The sequence below is a fragment of the Zeugodacus cucurbitae genome, chromosome 6 (assembly GCF_028554725.1).
Source record: "Zeugodacus cucurbitae isolate PBARC_wt_2022May chromosome 6, idZeuCucr1.2, whole genome shotgun sequence".
Taxonomy (NCBI): domain Eukaryota; kingdom Metazoa; phylum Arthropoda; class Insecta; order Diptera; family Tephritidae; genus Zeugodacus; species Zeugodacus cucurbitae.
In genome coordinates, this window is record NC_071671.1 from 63,218,230 (window position 1) to 63,234,660 (window position 16,431).

The following is a 16,431-nucleotide window of genomic DNA, read 5'->3' on the forward strand; positions in this document are numbered from 1 at the left end:
CTTGCTGGCTTGCTCTTTGCTCGTAACAACCAAATTTCTACGCTCATATCCGATGCAGTTGATTCATCTGTGTGTGTGTGTGTGCACAGGTAGTGTTGTGTATGTGTAGACACATACACTGTATGTGGAACTCCCTGTAGACATAAGCAAATCAAAAGCACATAAAACAAAAAAAAACTCGAAAAAATACTCCAGCAACAAAAAAAAACAAAAGCCACACAACAACACAAGCTGCTCAGTGGCCGACCATAGGAGCCATCAAATGCCCGAGTGCAATGAAATTGATTGCTACCTGTTTTGATGTTGTTGCTTTTGTTGTTTTTTGCTCTGCTCCTCATTTTTATTTGCTCCTCTGGCGCGGTGAATGCACATTTGTGGTCCAGCTGATGGATTGCGTGCCGTGTCGGCCAGCCGACCGACCGAATTCGAAGTCGTCAGAGGACAGCGCAACAAACGGACCACATACATACATACGTAGGCACACTTATACACACATACGTTTCATAACATCAGTTGTAGACTATTTTGGCGTTCAACACACACCGGCGGCATCAATTGCCTCGCAAACAGCTGTGTGCCATGGCTAGCGTGGCTGACTGACTATGCTGGCTGTGCTGGCCGCAACCAATCAGCCAACTAACCAAGTGAACGTTCAACTAACCAACCGACTGACCAGCTAACAAACCAAAACAGCCAGTTAACCAGCAATGAAGTGCTGCCACCGTCGAGTTGCATAGAAACACAATGCACACCTATACTCTCTAATGTATTTATGTATGTGTGTGTGCATTTAAAGTGCTGTAGTGTTTAGTTTGCTCGCCTATCCTTCACTCAGGTTAGCTGCTAAGCAGCATATGTGTCGAAACGCCGTTGGCTATGTTGCACCGTCAACTGTTGTGCTGTGGTTGCATGCTGCATGCTTATGCTACATGCGTTGTTGTCTCTGTTAGGTTGTTACTTTTGTTGTTTTTTAAGTTATATTATGCAGTTGTTGGCGAGCATAACTGTTATATATATGTGATTCTGTTTAACTAATACAAATAGAGTTGTATATAACAGCGGCTTTTAACAGTGTGGTGAATTTCAGTATGTGCAACATATTGCTGCAACATGTGTATCAACAAACATAATAAGCGCATGAAGTTTCGTCGTTATGTTGCAAGCAGGAACAAATTTTGAACCGTCTTCCAGAAATAACATATTTTCAAATTTTAAAGATTCATTATCACTCTTTGCGATTGGGTGTTACATGGTCAGAGATAACCTGAAGTTTGATGCAATTTGTGGATATTCTTTGAATTTTGGCTAGGGTTCGAAACTATATACTAGTAGTCAGATGTATTCATATACTCAACTGAAGTCGGGTATATTTGGACCATGCAGCTAAGAATATTTTTGGTGGAAATATCGAGCTCTTATGAGAGATTTAGAGTATTAATTTGTGCGTCAAGCTCAAAGTTTTGTATTTTTTTGATTGATATAAGACTATTCGCCATTTTTTATTAAATAAACATATTTTTCTGTGCGGAATTTGATATTTAAGAGTTCTGAACGCTGAATGCTCTTAGATAACCGTGATCCAAACTTTTATTAGTAATTACGTTTTAACAACCGTCATGCGAGGGATATCCCTCTCAATTTACCTTCTGCTCAGTAAGCAACTCCTAATCAGAAGTACTTGAAATATGGTGGCCTCTCTATAAATCGTACCAGAAAGACAACAGCTTTAATAGAAATAAATCAAAGTTGACTGACATTAACCCTTGGCTATGTGAATTAGACACTGAAGAAAAAGTTGCTGAGGCAAGCGGAGGAGAATCCTTTAAGGGTAAAGTCGTTATGTTGACTGCATTGATAATCGGGTGGATTGGTAATTATTTAAGGGATAAGTCCCAGCAGTACTAGATTTCGAAGCTAATCCGGAAGAAAAAATTACAAGACGAACTCTATAAACTTTGGATTAATTAAATTTGAAGAAGAAATATATTTTAGCTTTGAATTCACACTAGAAATATTAAAGATATGTCTTCCATCAGCAAAATATTAAGAAAAAGCTTTCACTTCCACTGCGTTTGAATGAAGTTGTTATAAAACAGATACAAAATAATTTCTTAGGTTCGACACAAAATTTATGAAGAGTTTTCTATTAATTATGTGAAGAAAAAAATTAAAATAATTCATAAATATCAAGAAGGATATAGTACACAATAAGAATTTCTTAAAATTTGTCTCAAAAGTTGATTTGTACGCTATTTAACCTGCTATGTTCGCACAATTAGTTTCACAACACTCAAATTAAATACAAGCAACAAATGTTGCCAGCAACATGTTGCAGCACTAACCAAAGGAAATGCGTCGACAGAAACAAATACGTGAAAGTAAACAAAAAAGCAAATAAAACAAAATCAAACATCAAAGACAGCAAAGCAAATGTAAACAAAGTCTGGCTACCATTTCACCAACTGTAGCAACAAACCAACAACACACACACACACGAACACAAATGCAGAAATTTAAACAAATACGCACACATGCGCAACAAACGCCGAAACTCACCACAACCAGAACCGGTGGTGACTGCGACTGAAGGCTGGCTGACTGGATGGCTGGCTGGTTGGTTGGCGATGCCATGCAGTCAACGAATCAGTTGTTTACAAACAGAGCGCTCGTACGGATCTCGGTAGCGGATGAAAAAGCCGGAACGCGTATGTTCATATTTCAAGACACACGAGTAGTGGCAAGGAAATGCAAATAAACGCATAGGGAGTAAAAAAGCAAAAGAAATGTGTGTGAAGAATTTTGTGTGAAAAGCAAATAAATATATAAATATATTAAATTTATATACTAAAACAACAACAACAACAATATGAAGTGTATGTTTTTGGTGATTTTAAGGTAAAAAGTGTGTTTTTTTTTTTTTAAATGCAGTTTGTTGGTTTGCGCAAACTGCCGCCGATTTGTGCAAACACGATACATCAATTGATTTAGATGTCCGATTATTGTGCATTTACACATTTTTTGGCGCGTGTGATTTTGTATTTGTTGTTGTGTGTGTGTGCGCGCTGGCAGACAGGCGAAATGATTTAAGCTACGGAGCTTACGCTACGCCAGACGCGCTATCGAACAAGATTAATTAATTAAAAGTGTGCGCATTTAATTTGTGTGTACGCCGGGTAGATAGTGTGTAAAAATCCGCAAATCGTTGACACTTGCAACAGCCAATACACAAACAAACACACAGTTAGTAATATATACATAATACATGTATTGCACAAACAACCAACTGTGTTGCAAATGTGTTAAGCTTTTTTTCTACCTGTGGCAAGTGGCAACGCAATTGGTTGCTGCCTGTAATATTGCACTAATTAGCCAAGCGAGTGTTTGTTGTTGCTGCAACAAAAACATAAACACAGTTCGGTGACTGCGGGCCATAAACGCTACGCATCCTTTTGGACCATTGGAGGCCGTTTAAGTTTCATTCGCTCTCTCGCTGGCTGCATAATTACATGTGGCGGCGGTGGCGTGAGTCGTTGCAGTCGATGATCCGCACTAGCCAATGCAACGTCATTTGATGCGCTTATCGCGCGACCAATACTTAACCCAAGCAGACATGTATGTATGTGTGTGTGTGTGGCATGCATGCTTTTGTGTAAGCCAACGCTTGCATACAATTAAATTAATTATTTTATAAAGAGCGAAACGCTTGCAATACGATAGCACAAGCATTGGCAGCCTGCAACAAGGACAACAGAGCCTTCAAGAATGCTTGTGGAGTGTGGTAAAGCGTCAATAAGAATGATTAAGTTACGAAAAATTGACGAAAATAAATGATAAGTGCTTAAAAAATAAAAAAAAATCAAATACAAGAAAAATAAAAAAAATAACAAAAATAATATTAAAAATAAATTAAATTAAAATAAAAGTTAAATAATACAAATTTCCATGTGAACTAACGTTAAATGTCGTAAAATAGCAAAGAGCAAGCAATAAATTAAAATAAAATAAAAGGTGAGCTGTTCCAGTGCACGAAAATACCGTAATAAAGCGCAACAACAGCAATAACAAATTGTAGAAATCAAAATAATCACCGAAAATTAACAAGGATCAACTTTCGGCGCGTCGCATTTGCAGCCGCATGCTGCATGCCGCAAGCAGAAAACATACAAAAATAATTGCCGACACACAAACCAACAACAACACTGACAACATTGAATTTTGAGAAGCTTGTGCGGCCACCCCTTTCACGCTGATCTAACCGTTTTTTTTGTTTTGTATTTGGTGGTGGCAAAAATAAAGGATTCTCAGTGCTGGTTATGTTGCAACGGTTGCCGCATGTTGCAACACAGGCACATAAAAGCAAACAAACAAACACACGCACTTGTAGGCAACTGATAGACAGACAGACAGACGTGGCAAGCAGACAGCAAGCGCAATGCTTAAAGGATTAATTATATATATAGAGACATGTATATAAACACATATACATGTAGAGTATGTGGCGGTTGCTTTCACTGGAAGCGAACAAAACTTAAAAAAAAATTCACAGCATTTGTGTGGCCAGCAAGACTAGGGGATAAAATGAAATAAAGCAATAATACAAAAAAATAACAATTGTGTAATAAAAAGGATGTTGCAACATGCACAAGATATTTAAAAAACACTGTTACACGACAATTTGTTGTTTTTTTTTTGTTTTTCTATGCAACATGCCTATAAAAAATCCATTATAAAAGTTATATTTACTTGTAAAGGGTGATTTTTTAAGAGCTTGATAACTTTTTAAAAAAAAAAAACGCATAAAATTTGCAAAATCTCATCGGTTCTTTATTTGAAACGTTAGATTGGTTCATGACATTTACTTTTTGAAGATAATTTCATTTAAATGTTGACCGCGGCTGCGTCTTAGGTGGTCCATTCGGAAATTTTGGGCAACTTTTTCGAGCATTTCGGCCGGAATAGCCCGAATTTCTTCGGAAATGTTGTCTTCCAAAGCTGGAATAGTTGCTGGCTTATTTCTGTAGACTTTAGACTTGACGTAGCCCCACAAAAAATAGTCTAAAGGCGTTAAATCGCATGATCTTGGTGGCCAACTTACGGGTCCATTTCTTGAGATGAATTGTTCTCCGAAGTTTTCCCTCAAAATGGCCATAGAATCGCGAGCTGTGTGGCATGTAGCGCCATCTTGTTGAAACCACATGTCAACCAAGTTCAGTTCTTCCATTTTTGGCAACAAAAAGTTTGTTAGCATCGAACGATAGCGATCGCCATTCACCGTAACGTTGCGTCCAACAGCATCTTTGAAAAAATACGGTCCAATGATTCCACCAGCGTACAAACCACACCAAACAGTGCATTTTTCGGGATGCATGGGCAGTTCTTGAACGGCTTCTGGTTGCTCTTCACCCCAAATGCGGCAATTTTGCTTATTTACGTAGCCATTCAACCAGAAATGAGCCTCATCGCTGAACAAAATTTGTCGATAAACACATTTCGAACCGAACACTGATTTTGGTAATAAAATTCAATGATTTGCAAGCGTTGCTCGTTAGTAAGTCTATTCATGATGAAATGTCAAAGCATACTGAGCATCTTTCTCTTTGACACCATGTCTGAAATCCCACGTGATCTGTCAAATACTAATGCATGAAAATCCTAACCTCAAAAAAATCACCCGTTAGTTGCAACAAAAACAAAAAAAAAATTCAAAACCGCTGACATTGTACTCCATTGTTGTTTTTAACATGGTTTACCTCACACCTGCTTGCATGATTAACTAGCCTTATACATATGTATGTATATAGTTGCCACACATACATATTTGCTTTATTGCATTTCATTTAAATTCAATTAATTACAAAACACACAACAACAGCTCAAAGCCGCAGCAATGACAAACGCCACAACAACATCGGTAATAGCAAATTCAATACACCCCATGCACCATGCAACCCACTACATACACCCCTCATTAAAGTTGCGCGCACAAAAGGGAGTGAAGCGATGCATAAGCGTCCTTTACTAGAGTAAATTTAATTGAAGGAAAAATTTTGCAAAAAAATTGCAACAAAGCGATATTTTGTTTGCTAAGAAATTTTAGCATGTTCACTAATTTCGTTTCTTTTCTGCGATAATAGTAAATTTTAATAAGGAAATTATTAATATGGACGCCATTTTTTCTTGTTAATCACTGTTTCAATTTTCCATTATGTATTAAAGAAATAGGTAATGGATTCTAAGATTATTTTCAATATATTGCTAAAAAACTGGAATATAATCAAACAGTCTTAAAAAGTTAAAAAATTCACAAAATTCTAATCTGTCATCGATCATAATCTGATAAGGTACCCCGGGTTGAGTCTCAGAGACCTTTGTCATAACCTCAACGATATTAAAAGTAGAACACCTCTTAAAACATTCTATATTTCCAAATCAATTTCCAATCTTTTAATTGTACACTTCAAGCTTAACTGAAGACTTGCATCATATTCTTTTAGTATCCAAAAATTTTAAAGTTTAGAACTGTAAAACAGGTATAATTTTCTTATATCACAGACCAAAAATTTAAGCAGCTCTCTGTTAGAACTGTCAAAATTACGCCAACTGAGCATTATCAGACCTATGATAGTCAATAAATGTCCGCCAAACCGATGATCTTGGGATATTATCTTTAATTCCATATCTCAAAGTCGAAAATATTCCTTATATAATGTGTTGCTGTGGGTTTTCTCTAATCTATTCCGAAAAAAATGCTGGTTATTGGTATTCAAGAATTATTATCATATTTCAAGCCTCAGATCAAACACATCCCACAGTCTGTCATATGACGCATTCTTTAGAAATATTCTTTTATAATAAAGATTACCTGAAAACTCTCCATTATATTCTTAATAAGTTGTTTATTTTAAATATAAAGTACTCTTTCGGGTTTCCTGAGAGTTAAACGAGATTCGGAAACTACAGAATACACTATATGTGCTGGACAATAAGACATATGGCTATCTACTTTCGTATCACCACTAATGTGGCGCCAAGAGCAACTCTCAATCATAGTCTATATTAACTACCTTCACCACCTTCTCCTTTCATAAGTACTCTATTGACATTTGATATCACCCAAGCCACCATCAGGAGCCTTCGTGTTACTTCGCTATTAAACAACAGTTACTCATGTTTGCCCCCCAAAAATCGCATCACTCAAGTAAAATTTCTTTTACCCCTCCGCAACACATTTCTCCAATCAATTTTTAACCATTTCCGCCAATTCAAGGCACACTGGTGCCAAGTTGTTATGCGTCAAATGTTTTACTCAACGCTGCATGTTGTTTATCTACTATCTCATGGCGCATACAACGTTGCAAGTTTGTGGAAAGTGGCAAAGTTTGCACTATACGTGCATGATGCAATCGGCGTTGCACAAAAAAGGAAAGGCTTCGCACAAATTACAGCCTAACCTAATAGGAAACTGAAACAGGTACATATAAATAATAATGGAAAATAGAAAAAAATGTAATAAAAAGGCTAAGCCACCACACCAAACTTGCCACAGCCATTACACAATGATAATTAAATTTAATAAAGTGCAAACTGGGTGCATGAAAAGTAATAAGCCGTTAAAAAAACTTGCATTACGATTTTTTCCTTATGCCCGACTTGCCACTTTGGCGTCAGCGTGTTGCATGTTGACGCGTGATATAATTTTTACTTTGGCTGCCATCACATAATTACTTCGAGCCAAGTTAGCGGGTGCATGTCTCGAGTTTGTGTGTGCGCGTATGCGTGCGTTAGCATGTTGCACCATTACAGTAGTGAAAGGTAATAAGAATGGGAACCGTGTGCTTTTACAACAATAAAAAATCGTATTTAAAACTGTAAGATATGCTTGTAATTATTTACGAAAATTAGTGAAGAAAAATTCAATTAGCGCACGTTGCTGCGTGCACGGAAACAAGTGCTAAAAAATATTGGTGGCATGCAAATTGCATTGCAACATGCAAAGTGTGGCGGTTAAGCGAACAATATGATTTGGAGTGTGGGAATATGTTGCAAGGATGTACATAATAAAAAATTAAAAGAAAAAATTAAATGCAATAATATATATTATTATACCTGAAATCAAAATTTCTTAACGTAACGTGACGTAACTTAACTTAACTTAACGTAACTTAACTTAAATTAAAATTAAAGTAAATTTTATTGAATAAAACTAAAAACTAAATGAAATTGACTTAACTTGACGTAACTTAACGTGACATAACATAACTTAACTTAACATAACTTAACTTAAATTGAAATTTAAGTAAACTTAATTGAATGAAACAAAATAAAATTAAAAACCAAATGAAATTGACTTAACTTGACGTAACTAAACGTGACGTAACATAACTTAACTTAACGTAATTTAACTTAAATAAAAATTAAAGTAAACTTAATTGAATAAAACAAAATAAAATTAAAAACCAAATAAAATTGACTTAACTTGACGTAACTTAACTTAACGTAACTTAACTTAAATTGAAATTCAAATTAAACTTAATCAAATAAATAAAATAAACTTACAAACTAAATTAAGTTAACATATTTGACTTAACATAACTTAACTTAACTAAAATTAAAATCAACTAAATTGTCAAATTACATATCTTAAAAAATTTAAAACCAAATCAAAATATGTATATAAAACCCAAGCGACTGTGAATCAATAATATTTTTTGTGTATAAAAAACACACTCTTCAACATTTAATTGATGCTCATCTCATTCATCAGTGTCTACTCATACGAAAGGACCTGGAAAGCGCAAACCTTGCTAAATAAATTGGTACGTAAACAGTTCACTATTCACATAAAAACAATTACTTTTTTCATACAAACAACTATTTTTTTCTATACACACATATTTACCCTTGCTGTATACATATGAAAGAAATTTTTCATGCTTGCACCGATGTTTTGGACGTATTTCAATACACTTGTACCACTGAGTAATTGTGTGATTGTAATTGAAAAATTTCATACTATTTTTTCTTGCTTTTTTGCTGAAAAATAATTGTATGAAAAGCAATATCTGAAGAGCGACCAAATGAGAAATATGTGCTTTTGATAGAACTACATGCGGGTATGGGTATTAGTCTCCTCAACTATGGTGGGACTTATCGGACATATGTATATACAAGAGTTGACGTGTTGTCAATTAAGTTTGTTGTACTTTTTTGCGATTTGCTTGTTGGTATAAGTGAATATATGTTCAGCAACTTTTTCGTACTTGAAAACTGTTGCTTTGGACAATTTTCACGTAATTACCGGAAATATTTTTGTTTTTCACTATCGAATATGCTAGCCATAATGAAAGAACTCTTTTTTACGGTATTTGCACCTATAAAGAAAAAGTTAAAACTTTCCGATTGAACAGTTGCATCCGGTCAATTGATATTAATCCTAAGAGTCAAGTAGTGGAAATTCTTGGAAAAATGAAAAATGTTCCATTGAGAGCTCGAGAGAACATGTAATTGTGTTTTTACTTAAATATTCTGAACTTGTGTAGCAGTCGGAATCTCTTAACTGGAAAATTATATAGTTAAAATAATAGTTTAAACAATCAGCGAACAAGGTAATACACTTACAGCTTTTTAATGTTATTTCCTTTTCTCGTTCTCTGTCAACATATACCATGATAGATAGCTGAGTCTGGGAAACCTAACACTAACAGAGTGTTCGTTTCACAAACAACTTAACTTAGAACATTTCTCTTCTTGGAAGTTTTTTAATAAAGCTTAGGGGAAAACCTTTTTTATATCCTCAAGACAACTATCATCCATTAGCACTATTTGCCTAACGAAAACTAAACCCTTAGAAACTATTCGAAACCACAAAACAGATCTCAAAAAGTAAATTTAAAATCTATTTACTTACATATAAACTCAATTTCCAAAACATATTAACTCTAAATTTCCTGCGAAAATTCATGAGAAATTTTTGTCGAAAATTAAACAATTATTGGAAACACACAGTTTGAAAATACAACCATCAAAAAACAAAACAGCAAACACTATAAAACTGTAAATATTTTTGTTTTACTAAGAAAGTTATAAACGAATGCGCCCTATTAACTGTTTTGGCTGTGTTGCAGTAATTTGTTTATTTTTTTGTACTTTACCTCAACTTAAGTGCTGGGCGACATTTTTTTGTGAAACAAATAAACTAAGCAAATAAAAGTTTCAGGCAAGTACACAAAAATACAATTACATATGTGTGTGTGAAGGCTTGCATTTAGAAGAGTGCAATAAAATAAATGCATTAACAGCACAAACTCAACACTATTAAGGTATGCATGTGTGAAGCCACTGACGGACACCCAAAGTTGTGAGGCGGAAGTGAAAAAAAAAATTGAGGAATTTTAAATTTTATTTCCAAAAAATTATATCCTTCTCTGAAATATAGAGTGATATACGACGGAAACTTGGGTTCATATAATTAAAAATAATTTTCGTAATTTAATTTTTATAGTAATGGAAATTCAGAGAAAATAAATTTAGAGTTAATTGAGTAATTTTGGGTACTAAAGGAGTTGCATTGGTAATTTTTTTCTTATAAAGAGAATTATATAAAACGACGCTGTGCATGATTAGTTTGGATATTGCGTTCAAGAGTTATAGACGTGTGAACATGGAGCTCCCTAACGTCGAAATTCGCTTTTCCTTCGTTAAAGGCAAATCCGCTAGAGAAATGTTCCTTGAGGTTAATGGTGTTTTGGGGGATGGTACTTTATCACTTTGAACTGCGGAGGAATGGTTTTGACGATTCAGAGCGGGTGAAAACGACACCATGGATAAGCCAGCCGGTTGAAGATCTGTACCGAAGACTACCGATCAAATCGTGGAAAACATCGAGTTAGACCGGCATGTGGCATCTCGTGACATCGCCCAGGAGATGGGAGTTAGTCACCAAATCATTTTAAACCATCTGCAGAAGGCTGGGTAGACAAAAAAATTTCATGTTTGGGTGGCGCATCATTTGACGCAAAAAAACCTTCTGGACCGAATTAACGCCTGCGATATGCCTCTGCAACGGGACGAACCCGACCCATTTTTGAAGCGGATGGTGACTGGTGATGAAAAATGGAACGTTTTGCAGTGTGTTTGGTGGGATTGAAAGGAAGTCATCTACTATGAGCTGCTCCCATATGGCCAGACGCTTAATTCTACCATCTACTGCGTACAACTGGACCGCTTGAAGCCGGCGATCGACCAGAAGCGTCCATTATTGGACAACAGGAAGGGTGTAATAACCTAATATGTATTTAATATATTAAAATATTCCAATCTCATAAGGAGATCTTATTCATATTGAGCAATTTTGGAACATATCTTAATTGTAATAAGCAAATTAACACAAATTATAGCAAAAAGTGCGTTTACGTTATTCACGAAAAGCTCTTTCCGGTTCAGTATCAGAATTCTCTCGAAGAAGTAAGTCAGGGCAGGATCCACGAGTTCTTAAAAGGGCTATAACTGGGGCTGGCAATTTTCTAAAATGATCATTGTAACGAGGCTATATGTATCTACTTGATGAGTCGCATTGTTAATTTTTTACTAGAGATCATCAAGAATTCATTGATATATGTAGTTTTTCAAGATGCCTTCAAAATAGCCCGAACCTTTCATGTGGTTTTACTCTGATTTCTGATTGATATTTCAAAGTTGAGAAACCAGGGACAATTTTCAAAAACTAATGTGAATGTTATCTTCAATTATGGCTTAAAAAATAAAAAATAAAAATCAACTTTAACAGTTTAATGCAGGAAATTACGGTAAGCCTACTTGTAACTGACTTTTTTGTGTTCTAAGTGGTTGTCATTGCATAAGTATACCCTAGGAGTTTAGGCACTGCATAATTCGACAACAAGTTAAAAATTTTCAATGTATGATTTCCTCTAAGTTCCCCCACAAAAGTGCAAACGTTAGAATGGACAGCTCAGCTGCAGCGTGTATTTCAATAAATTTGTTTGTATGTGAGTCTTCCCGCCTTGTCAGCGCACTTGTCTCGTCAGCACATAACCGAAAGGCACTAAAAACTTTGCTACCAAAATGTTGATATGTAAAAATATTTGTCTAACGTGATGATATAAAGGTGGCTAGAGTTGAGAGCGTGTAGTAAAGAAGGAGTTCAAATATACATAGATGTATCTTTGACTGTATGTGTGTGTTTGTGCGTGTGCTTTGGTAGTTGTGAAAAGTAAACAAATTTGTAAAGTACGAGCACAAGCACTTACATACATACAAGTGCATGAGAAGCAAACAAATTTCCTACCGAAACTGTTTTATTTGCATTCAAATGTATACATACATACATACATATATAAGAATATGTGTGTGTGTGTGTTTGCTTTGGCGGCGTGCAATCATGCATGCAACAAATGCAGCAGCCGCCACAGCAACCAACAGTGCGAGCTCCACGCAGCAATGCTGCATTTGTTGCACTTATTCGACAACAAATTTCAGTTGTCTCCAGCACACACAGACACACAGACACACACACACCAACACATACAAACAACAGTTGCTCGATAAACAAATTCGCTAGCACTGTGTATGGGTTACTGTTGCCGTTGCCGCTGCGTCGATTGATGCCACTGCATCAATGGGTGGCATTTCTTTTATTTCCATTTTAAATGTATATTTGTTGTTGTTGCGCTGCCACAGCTTTAGCCGCTTGCTGTTGTTGTTGGCTATTAAACTATTTAGTGTATGTTGTCGTGGTAACGGCATTGCCGCATGCCGTCCCATTGCATTGATTTATTTGCCACTGCAACAAGCATGCAGCAAGCACACTGTGGCAACAACAATAATAGCAACAACAGTAAGAGCAAGCATTTCCATTTCAAATTTACCTGCTGCCATTGATGATTGCCATGACTGTTGCCGCTTTTGTTGTACGAAATGGAAAATTTGTCAATAAAAAATGTTTGTGAGTCTGCGTGTATGCTCTTGATGAGTTTATATGTGTGTGTTGATGCCGCTGTGAGCTGGCTATACCTGTGCCACAAATTCATTTCAACTCGTTAATTCGTTCGAAATGTGTGGCAAGTTGGTATGCTAGGTAGGATGTATAAGAAATAAAAATTGATTGCCTAAAACGCTTTGCTATTTGCCTTCAATTTCCAGTCATCATTCAGATCATTCACTTCCTGTTTAATTTGTTTAGTCCTCAGTTTAATTTCGAATTTCGTTTTTTTTCTCTCAACAACTCCGCTGCCTTTATACTCATGTTTGTTAATTTGTACTATTTTTAGTATGGCACTATTGCGCATTGCGCATTGCAATTAAGGAAAATTCTCATCAAAGTCGCTTTGCATCGAAAAACTCACTCAACTTTCATTGCCACACTTTATTGCGCGCTCACTCACTCGTCACCGCACTATATACAAACCGCACTTACGCATACTCGTACATAAATACGATCTTCTATACATTTGTGGCAACTATAAACCGTTGCTTGTTGCTTGTTTTTTTTGTTTATTTTAGCACAATTTTATGTTCATTGTGGTAGACATAAAAATGTTATAAAAATAAAAATTTAATTATTCCTGCACTTAGGTTGTTGTTGTTGCTTGTTGTTTAGAAAAACCTCTACATTTATGCCACAAATTAGAGTTGTAATATCTTCGTTCGCGCTGCCACTAATTGCGTGTTTTGTGTGCAACAGACGCATTTTTGTTGTTGTTAGTGAGTTACGAATTAGAATTGACATTTAAATTCTGGAGAATATTGGGACTCGAGAAAGAGGAGCTTAGAAACGATGACTGCTTTTCCCAGAGACACTGTTATTCGTGCCACTTTCGGTGTGGCAACAATTTATGTTGCCTAAACACGCAAACTTTTTAGCGGGTTTTCGCTGCTTTAGCTGATTTTTTAGCTAACAGTAAAGGCGAAAAAAGTGAAATTAGAATTATGGCACTAAGTTAAGTAGACATGTGCACGTATAATTGGTGCTTATATCTTTCATATATGACTTTCCAAACTTCTTTTACACTCTCTCTCTCTCTTCGCACCACTATAATGTGTTAGACATCATAAAAATTGAGATTTTACTTGATCGAGGCCACCACCCAACGATTGATACAATTCATGAGAAGTTTTCCATGCCAGAAATCCAATATTCCCTGCTAGAAGACACATATGAAAATATACTCTATTTGTTTACAGTTCAAAAAGGTGCTTTGAGAGTTTAGCATGAAAGTTGTATATTATAATTGATATTGATTGATATACATATATGTAGATAAAAAAGCCTTCTTGTAAGATTATACTTTTGTTTATATATTAGTGAGGACCCCATGGATTTACTAATTTGATCATATTTGTATAGTAGACTTCCATCATTACTTTTGATTTATCAAAATAACCATGTTTTAATACCTGATTTCTTCGAATCAAACACTCATTTATGGGGACTCCCCCATTCTCGGTTTCAAAAAATCGATATTTTATTTAATTCGAACCTATAACTATTCAAAAATGTTCCTTTAAAATTTCAAGTGAAAATTTCAAAATCTCTTAAAGATATAGCCGATTCAAGATTGAACGTAGGTAGGTTTTATACCCAAGAATTTACTTCTCAAAACTTTAAACGCGTTTTTCTCGAAACAGTATTTTTACGACTGGCGCATGAGGTTACTGAAAACCTATTAATCCAATCGGTTTCAAATTTTAATACGTTATTCTATACATACATACATATAGCTTTGGTATGAACTAGGATAAATAAATCGGTGAAGATCTACTTTATTTTTCAACTTGATTCGTGGCTTAAAAAAAGGCGATTTTCAACAAAAAAATAAATTCAAAGGTCTGCCATTTTATTAATTTTTGTGCGAAACTAATAATCCTAGTTCATACCAGAGCCAAACATCTTTCTAATCCAGTTGGAAGTAAGTTCCAGAGAGCGGAAATCACATTCGCCGCCGAAAAGTAGGGCTTTTGTTTGATCACAAAACACAACAACAAAAAAAATGTAAAATTTGTTTCTTCTTTTTTAAACCTTCAAATAAATGTATGAAAAGTTACAACCCTGAAAAATAATTTATGTTCATTTACCAGCCCATTCAAAATCGTCAAAATTTGAAATCGTGAAAGGGGGTGTACACTTAACGAATTTTAGGGAAGAATCTTATTCATCCTGATCTGCTATTGTTATGGATATGCCCCTGTAGTGGCTATGAAACGATTTTAAGCATTCCTAGATTATCCTAACGAAAAGATACACAATTTTGAATCAACAACATCGTCTATAGTACAGAAATTGCCTAGAAAATCCTATGCAAAGAAGAAAGCAACTCACTTATTTAACCAATCTCGTATAAGTAACTGAGCTACTGACAATTAAAATGGTAACGGAAAATTATTATGTTGTTGTTGTTGTTTTTGAAAAATCATCAATTCACAAAAATTTACATGCAGTATACATACATACATATACATTTGCCAACAATTATGTGCTATAACTGTCGTTCGCTTTGACTGCGTTCAACCATTTGTCATTTGCATTCATCAATTTGTTGTGCTGACTTTTGTTTATCAACTTTTAATTAATATTGTTTGATCGCTTGTTTACGCCATTGCAACATATAAAATAAATATTATTATACTATTATCCTGCCAATGATATTCTATGTAAATTGATGAGCTGTATTTGCATAAAATGCCAAAGTGAGCCGCCATACAAACATGCCAACATATTTAAATAAATATTTAAACAATTGTGTAGGTGTGTAGTTGTATTCTATATAAATACTAAATGTGTCAATAATTTTGTAATATTTATAAACGTGTTGCATCAGTAAACATGCTTAATCACTTTGCGAATTGTTAGCATGCACTGTAATGAGGCAAATGCCCGGTAGAGATGTTGAAGAGAATTTGTGATGAAAGAAATTGAACATAAAAGGAATTTGAGATTAACTCTGGGTGGCATTCTGTTGTGTAAATATCATAGATATTATTTTTTTACTTCTTAATTTTTCTTAGAATTTACTGTTTTTTAAATTGTATAAAAAAATTTCCAATTTTTTTTTGAAAATTTTTAAATATTATTAAAAAAAAAAAAATTTCCAATTTTTTGGTAGTTATTTTAAAGACTGATATTATATAGATTTATATTTTTTCGCAGTCTCATTTTCAATCTCAAATTTCCTACAAAGCATTACTGTGCATTCGATAGTTTTTTCCCTTACTATTGAGTCTCATTTGCATTGTGTTGTAGTTCTTTTATTATTAATACTTGTTGTTATATATAATTAAAATAAACATATACAGCATATTTGCATATTTATTTATTATGCATTTGCATTTTTCTGTATTAAGTTAATTAAGCCATAAACATCAATAAGTGAATTTACATAATTTTGGTTAGTATAATCATCTATTTATATGCCATTT

General features: G+C 34.7%; 2 protein-coding genes across 4 annotated transcripts in view; one reads left to right on the forward strand and one right to left on the reverse strand.

Annotated features, from left to right (window-relative positions):
• LOC128922610 (uncharacterized) overlaps nt 1–16,431 on the reverse strand; it is a 367,146-nt gene that overhangs the window by 112,379 nt on the left and 238,336 nt on the right. The gene's annotated exons all lie outside the window — the stretch shown is intronic.
• Nucleotides 2,628–16,431, forward strand: part of LOC105209321 (protein Wnt-5) — a 205,090-nt gene continuing 191,286 nt past the window's right edge. Inside the window, exon 1 of one of the 3 annotated variants that reach the window (XM_011179676.3) lies at nt 2,628–2,895. The gene's annotated coding sequence lies outside the window, so the exon portion shown is untranslated. The remainder of the gene's footprint in view (nt 2,896–16,431) is intronic. The other 2 variants (XM_054233708.1, XM_054233709.1) reach the window with 2 other exon arrangements.